Genomic DNA, 6,386 nt, shown 5'->3' on the forward strand with positions numbered 1-6,386 from the left:
GAATAAAACGATACCCCATATGTATGGGTACACATAAAGACGTGTCCACCAAATGCCCCCAAACAGGGGCAATGCATAAGGGGGGGGCTGTGCTCTACCTGCAGTTATTTAGTCTAAACACCCCCATACCTGTGAAATAACCCCCACAAACTATATATTTCCAAAAAGTGCACACCTTCAGCTATTCAGAGACACCACTCTTCTCTTTCTACATGGAAAATTGTGGCCACAGTCCCTTGCAGAAGTCAGCGCTTTGGTCAGAAATCAAGGAAAAACCAGATACAAACCTAGATTTCTCCCCAAAATCTCCATGGCAACTACCAAAAACTTACTAACCATTAATCTGCAAGTTCCCCTGAATAAAACGATACCCCATATGTATGGGTGCACATAAAGACGTGGCCACCAAATGCCCCAAAACAGGGGCAATGCATAAGGGCAATTTCAGTTGAAATTTTGGGGGCTGCGCTCTATGTGCACTGCCTGCAGTTTTTCAGTGTTAACCCCCCCTACCTGTGAAATAACCCCCACAATCTATATATTTACGAAAAGTGCACACCTTCAGCTATTCAGAGATACCACTCTTCTCTTTCTACATGGAAAATTGTGGCCGCAGTCCCTTGCAGAAGTCAGCGCTTTGGTCAGAAATCAAGGAAAAACCAGATACAAACCTAGATTTTGGTCAGAAATCAAGGAAAAACCAGATAAAAAACCTAGATTTCTCCCCAAAATCTCCATGGCAACTACCAAAAACTTACTAAACCTCAATTTGCAAGTTCCCCTGAATAAAACGATACCCCATATGTATGGGTGCACATAAAGACGTGGCCACCAAATGCCCCCTAACAGGGGCAATGCATAACGGGGGGCTTTGCTCTACCTGCAGTTATTTAGTCTAAACACCCCCATACCTGTGAAATAACCCCCGCAAACTATATATTTCCAAAAAGTGCACACCTTCAGCTATTCAGAGACACCACTCTTCTCTTTCTACATGGAAAATTGTGGCCGCAGTCCCTTGCAGAAGTCAGCGCTTTGGTCAGAAATCAAGGAAAAACCAGATAAAAAAACCTAGATTTCTCCCCAAAATCTCCATGGCAACTACCAAAAACTTACTAAACCTCAATTTGCAAGTTCCCCTGAATAAAACGATACCCCATATGTATGGGTGCACATAAAGACGTGGCCACCAAATGCCCCCAAACAGGGGCAATGCATAAGGGGGGGCTTTGCTCTACCTGCAGTTTTTCAGTGTTAACCCCCCCTACCTGTGAAATAACCCCCACAATCATATATTTACGAAAAGTGCACACCTTCAGCTATTCAGAGACACCACTCTTCTCTTTCTACATGGAAAATTGTGGCCGCAGTCCCTTGCAGAAGTCAGCGCATTGGTCAGAAATCAAGGAAAAACCAGATAAAAAACCTAGATTTCTCCCCAAAATCTCCATGGCAACTACCAAAAACTTACTAAACCTCAATTTGCAAGTTCCCCTGAATAAAACGATACCCCATATGTATGGGTGCACATAAAGACGTGGCCACCAAATGCCCCAAAACAGGGGCAATGCATAAGGGCAATTTCAGTTGAAATTTTGGGGGCTGCGCTCTATGTGCACTACCTGCAGTTTTTCAGTGTTAACCCCCCCTACCTGTGAAATAACCCCCAAAATCTATATATTTACGAAAAGTGCACACCTTCAGCTATTCAGAGACACCACTCTTCTCTTTCTACATGGAAAATTGTGGCCGCAGTCCCTTGCAGAAGTCAGCGCTTTGGTCAGAAATCAAGGAAAAACCAGATACAAACCTAGATTTTGGTCAGAAATCAAGGAAAAACCAGATACAAACCTAGATTTCTCCCCAAAATCTCCATGGCAACTACCAAAAACTTACTAAACCTCAATTTGCAAGTTCCCCTGAATAAAACGATACCCCATATGTATGGGTGCACATAAAAACGTGGCCACCAAATGCCCCCAAACAGGGGCAATGCATAAGGGGGGTCTGTGCTCTATGTGCTCTACCTGCAGTTATTTAGTCTAAACACCCCCCTACCTGTGAAATAACCCCCGCAAACTATATATTTATGAAAAGTGCACAGCTTCAGCTATTCAAAGACACCACTCTTCTCTTTCTACATGGAAAATTGTGGCCGCAGTCCCTTGCAGAAGTCACGCTTTGGTCAGAAATCAAGGAAAAACCAGATACAAACCTAGATTTCTCCCCAAAATCTCCATGGCAACTACCAAAAACTTACTAACCATAAATCTGCAAGTTCCCCTGAATAAAACGATACCCCATATGTATGGGTGCACATAAGTACATGGCCGCCAAACCTGAAAATGCATAATATTGGGGCTGCACTCTATGCACCCCTTTTTTTTTGCCTGCACCCGAATGAATGGAATACGCTCGGGTGCAGGCACATGTAGCCGATATACGCATGAAAACGCGTGAGAATGCAAAGTCTCGCGTTTTCATGCGTATATCGGCTACATGTGCCTGCACCCGAGCGTATCCCATTCATTCGGGTGCAGGCACAAGTAGCAGGCGTAGGGCTGAATTTTCGGCAAGCGTTTTTCCACTTGCTGAAAAAATCAGCCCTACGCCATGTGTGGCATCAGCCTAACCCTTGGCAATAGAAACTACCAGAACAATCTTAGCACCTCTGGACCTTTCTAGAACAACTGAAATCAAATGAAGTTAAAATGGAATAAAACCACTAAAAGCAATCAAAGAACAATAATTGCAATGAAATCGGTGATCAGAGCCCTGGATCCACCAATGTCACTGCAAAAGCAACCTTTTTGGGGCACTAAATACACAATAAAGAACAATGCAAAGATAAAACACCATAAAATCAGTAAATTCAAATAAAAACCGCTCAAACCAACAGAAGAACAATTATTGCAATGAAATCGGTGGTCAGAGCCCTGGATCCACCAACGTCACTGCAAATTCAGCACCCAATAGCAATACAAAAGTTACAGTGCAATAGAATAATTCAAAAACAGAAATCAATTATGAAAATGCAAAAAAAACACTAAAATGCAACCAAATAAATCAGATAATTATAGAGCAAGATCAGAAATAAAGTTTTAGTAAAAAAAAAAGACTGCCAGAGAAAGCAAAGAAAGAAAGAAAAGAAAAGAAAGAAAGAAAAAAAAAAAAAAAAAAAAAAAAAAGTGTAAGTGTAAGTGTGTGTGTAAGTGTCTGTGTGTGCTTGGGAAAGTTGTAAATAAGTGTGTATGTGTACAAAAGTGTAATAATGACAAAGATAGAAGAAGAAATGGAAAAAAAAAAAAAAAAAAAAATTTTAGACAGTTGAGGTTGAAATAAGCAAAATAAACAGTGGTTAGAGAGTTGTAGTTCAGCTTACACAATGCAGGTAGGCGATCAGGGCGACCAATCTGGCAGGAAGGCAGCAGGAAGGCAGCAGGGGGGCTCCAGCAGTCTCACGTGGCAGCAGAGTGAAGAGGCGACGGCGGGGGCGGCGACAATTAAAGGGACAGCAGTGGACACGTCATCAATGCGTGTCCACTGCTGTCATTGGCTGAGGACCCGGATCGGTAAGTATGACCTTATATGCTCGTTGCCTAGGGGGTTGTGCAGGCTTTACAAGCGCTGCGCTGCTTTAAAAGCGAGCGCAGCGCTTGTAAACCCGTTAGTGCTGTAGGACGTAGATTCTACGTTCTATGGCACTTTGGTCCCTTGGTACCTAGGACGTAGAATCTACGTCCTATGGCACTAAAAAGGTTAAATAAGGGCTGTAATTGACACCTGACTTCACTGATTGAACTCCATACTGCTATTATTTTGAACAATAATCTATTATTATGAACAAAAATCTGTATAACTGAATCAATTAATGATTCAATTACACAGAATCAGCAGCATGCATGTCTTGACTGTTGGTTTTCTATTACTCTACTACACCTACTAGTAAATTATTTGCCATGTAGCAAATAACAGTGATTGATCAGGTTAGTGATGTTGGAATGCTATTATTTTGAAGACAACTGTAAAGCATCTTGCAATCTGCAAATAATACATTTTGGATGAAAAGGGCCATGTTTTATATTGAGAATGCAGCATTTTTTCTCCAGAAATTCCGACATGCAAACACTAAGGGGCACATTCATGAAATCACAAGTTCGAATCCCAAATGGGAAAAATTCGGATTGGATACGATAATTTCTGAAGATCGCAAATATCACGAAAAAGCCTACGAAAAATTGTATTAGTCACGATAATATCGCATTGACGGTATTTAGTACTGAACAATTGTAAACAGTGGGAAAACCTTTCCGATTTTGATCCTTCTGTGCATGATTTTGGAAGCCTCCCATAGGAATCAATGGCACTCTGCAGCTCCAACCTGGCCCAAGGAAAGTCACAATAATGAAGCTTGAATGAATCTGAAACTTTCATACTCGGCGCGACAATATGATTTTGTTGCAAAAATTTTGTCGCAAAGTACGAAAAAGTTGCGCAAGGTACAAAAAAGTCGCAGAAAATACGCTTACAGCGTTCGTGTATTAATAAATGTCCCCCTAAGTTTTGTCTGCCGCAACTTGTGTGCCCCAAACAGGTGATCATTTAAATCCATTTTGGTAAATCGCATTCAAGTGTGCATTTCCCTCATTGTTTATGTTTGAATGACATCACTGAGTTGTTCAAAACAGTATTAGCATCTAGTTCATTTGCTGCAAGTTGGTAGCAACAATGAGTGCCTACTGCTGAGGAAACCCTGGATTCACCAGCAGGATTAGGCTGGTGGAATTCCCTTGCATTAATATGGTTACTCAAAGTGCACCTATCACCCGAAAATTGATTCCCCCAGCAGAGGTCTGGGCTAACGGAGCCTGCTAACCAGGCCACCCGTACCAGGAGGGAGCTCCCAGTGCAAGCAGCCATGTTATTCCGTGTATGCATGTGATGTAGGAGCTGTGGATGCTACCTAGGTCACACACATGCGCATAATGAGAAAGTTGTGGCACTTGCTCCTTATGCACACGTGTGCCACAACCTGGCTGCCCACACCGGGAGCTCTCTCCTGGTGCGGGCAGCCTAGCACTGTAGGGGGCTATTTAAAAAAAAAAAAAAAAAAAAAAAAAAGACTATTGTCTCCCCCAACTGGAGTGTGGGAAGCAATTTTTGAGTGATAAGTGGCCTTTAATGTACTTCATCATAATAAACTTGGTGGGTGGAATGGAGTGTGCTGCAAATGCTTAGGAACCTTTATGAACAGCATCAATTTAGCATTTATTTGTGTGCTTAACACATGAGCAGTTTTGTCTCTGATCACCTTTGAAAGATATTCAAAGGTGATAAGAAAGATGCCTAGTGATATTGTGACCCATAATTGTATACCTTTATAAAATGATTTCAAAGAGAAACGATTGTTTATTACCAATTTTACAAATAACACTGTACTGAATTAAAAAAAAAAAAAAAAAGGTTTTGTCTCCCAGTTTGCAAAGGACATTCAAAGAGTAAAGCAAAGTACATTCAGAATGTATCACTGTTCACATTAGGTCTATAAATATATATGATCAATATAAAAGCTGTGTGCTGGCACAAGGCAAGCATGTCTCGTGTCTAAGTAAACCATTAACGACTCTGCTTTAATCAGTTCAGAAGGGGTATTGGTTGACAGCTTTTGTTTGTTGCACATTGTGGTAAGCTCTTGCATGGAACACTCTCTGTACTACCGGCATCAGCAGGTTTATTCACAGAGATTATTAAATAAAATTGGAAACTAAATTTGGTGTAGTATATTAAACTAAATTGATATACCAAGGGACCTAGATTGTATAAAGAATTATGCCTGACTGGCATGTAAATCTTGTGCAAGCCTCTTAGTTGTGAGTTATTTTCTGTCCGACACAAAAACAGAACACAATTTGCAAGTGCATAGTGTATGACAATCTGAGAGCGCATTTTGTGGCCTTTAGTACACATGGTGGATCATCAATCTGCTTCTGCCTGAATGCTGCTACACTAAAAGAAGATTGAGCCAAAAATGCTGTTTGTGTCTCTGCACCTAGTTCTTTGTTAAGTAGGCCTCTTATTTGTTATCTGCTTCACAATTGTGGCCTTTAGAAACTTGGATGGCAGCCACATGGCTAGATACAGTAGTTTTTGTTACCAGTGCAGTGCAAATAATAACATTATATGTAAATACATACAAAATCCATCAATGGTTTTTGTTACTGACACAATTGTCAGGACCCAGTTGGTGCAATCTATATTCCTGGCCATTTAAAAAGCAGCTGGTTCCAATTCCACTTTTATTTTGCCCCTGCAGAAAATCATTACAAAAATCTTGATATTTTGTAATTTATATTCATTTTTTGTTTTTAACGGTTGCTATTATTGAC

Source organism: Xenopus tropicalis, chromosome 5 (genome assembly GCF_000004195.4).
Source record: "Xenopus tropicalis strain Nigerian chromosome 5, UCB_Xtro_10.0, whole genome shotgun sequence".
Classification (NCBI taxonomy): Eukaryota; Metazoa; Chordata; class Amphibia; order Anura; family Pipidae; genus Xenopus; species Xenopus tropicalis.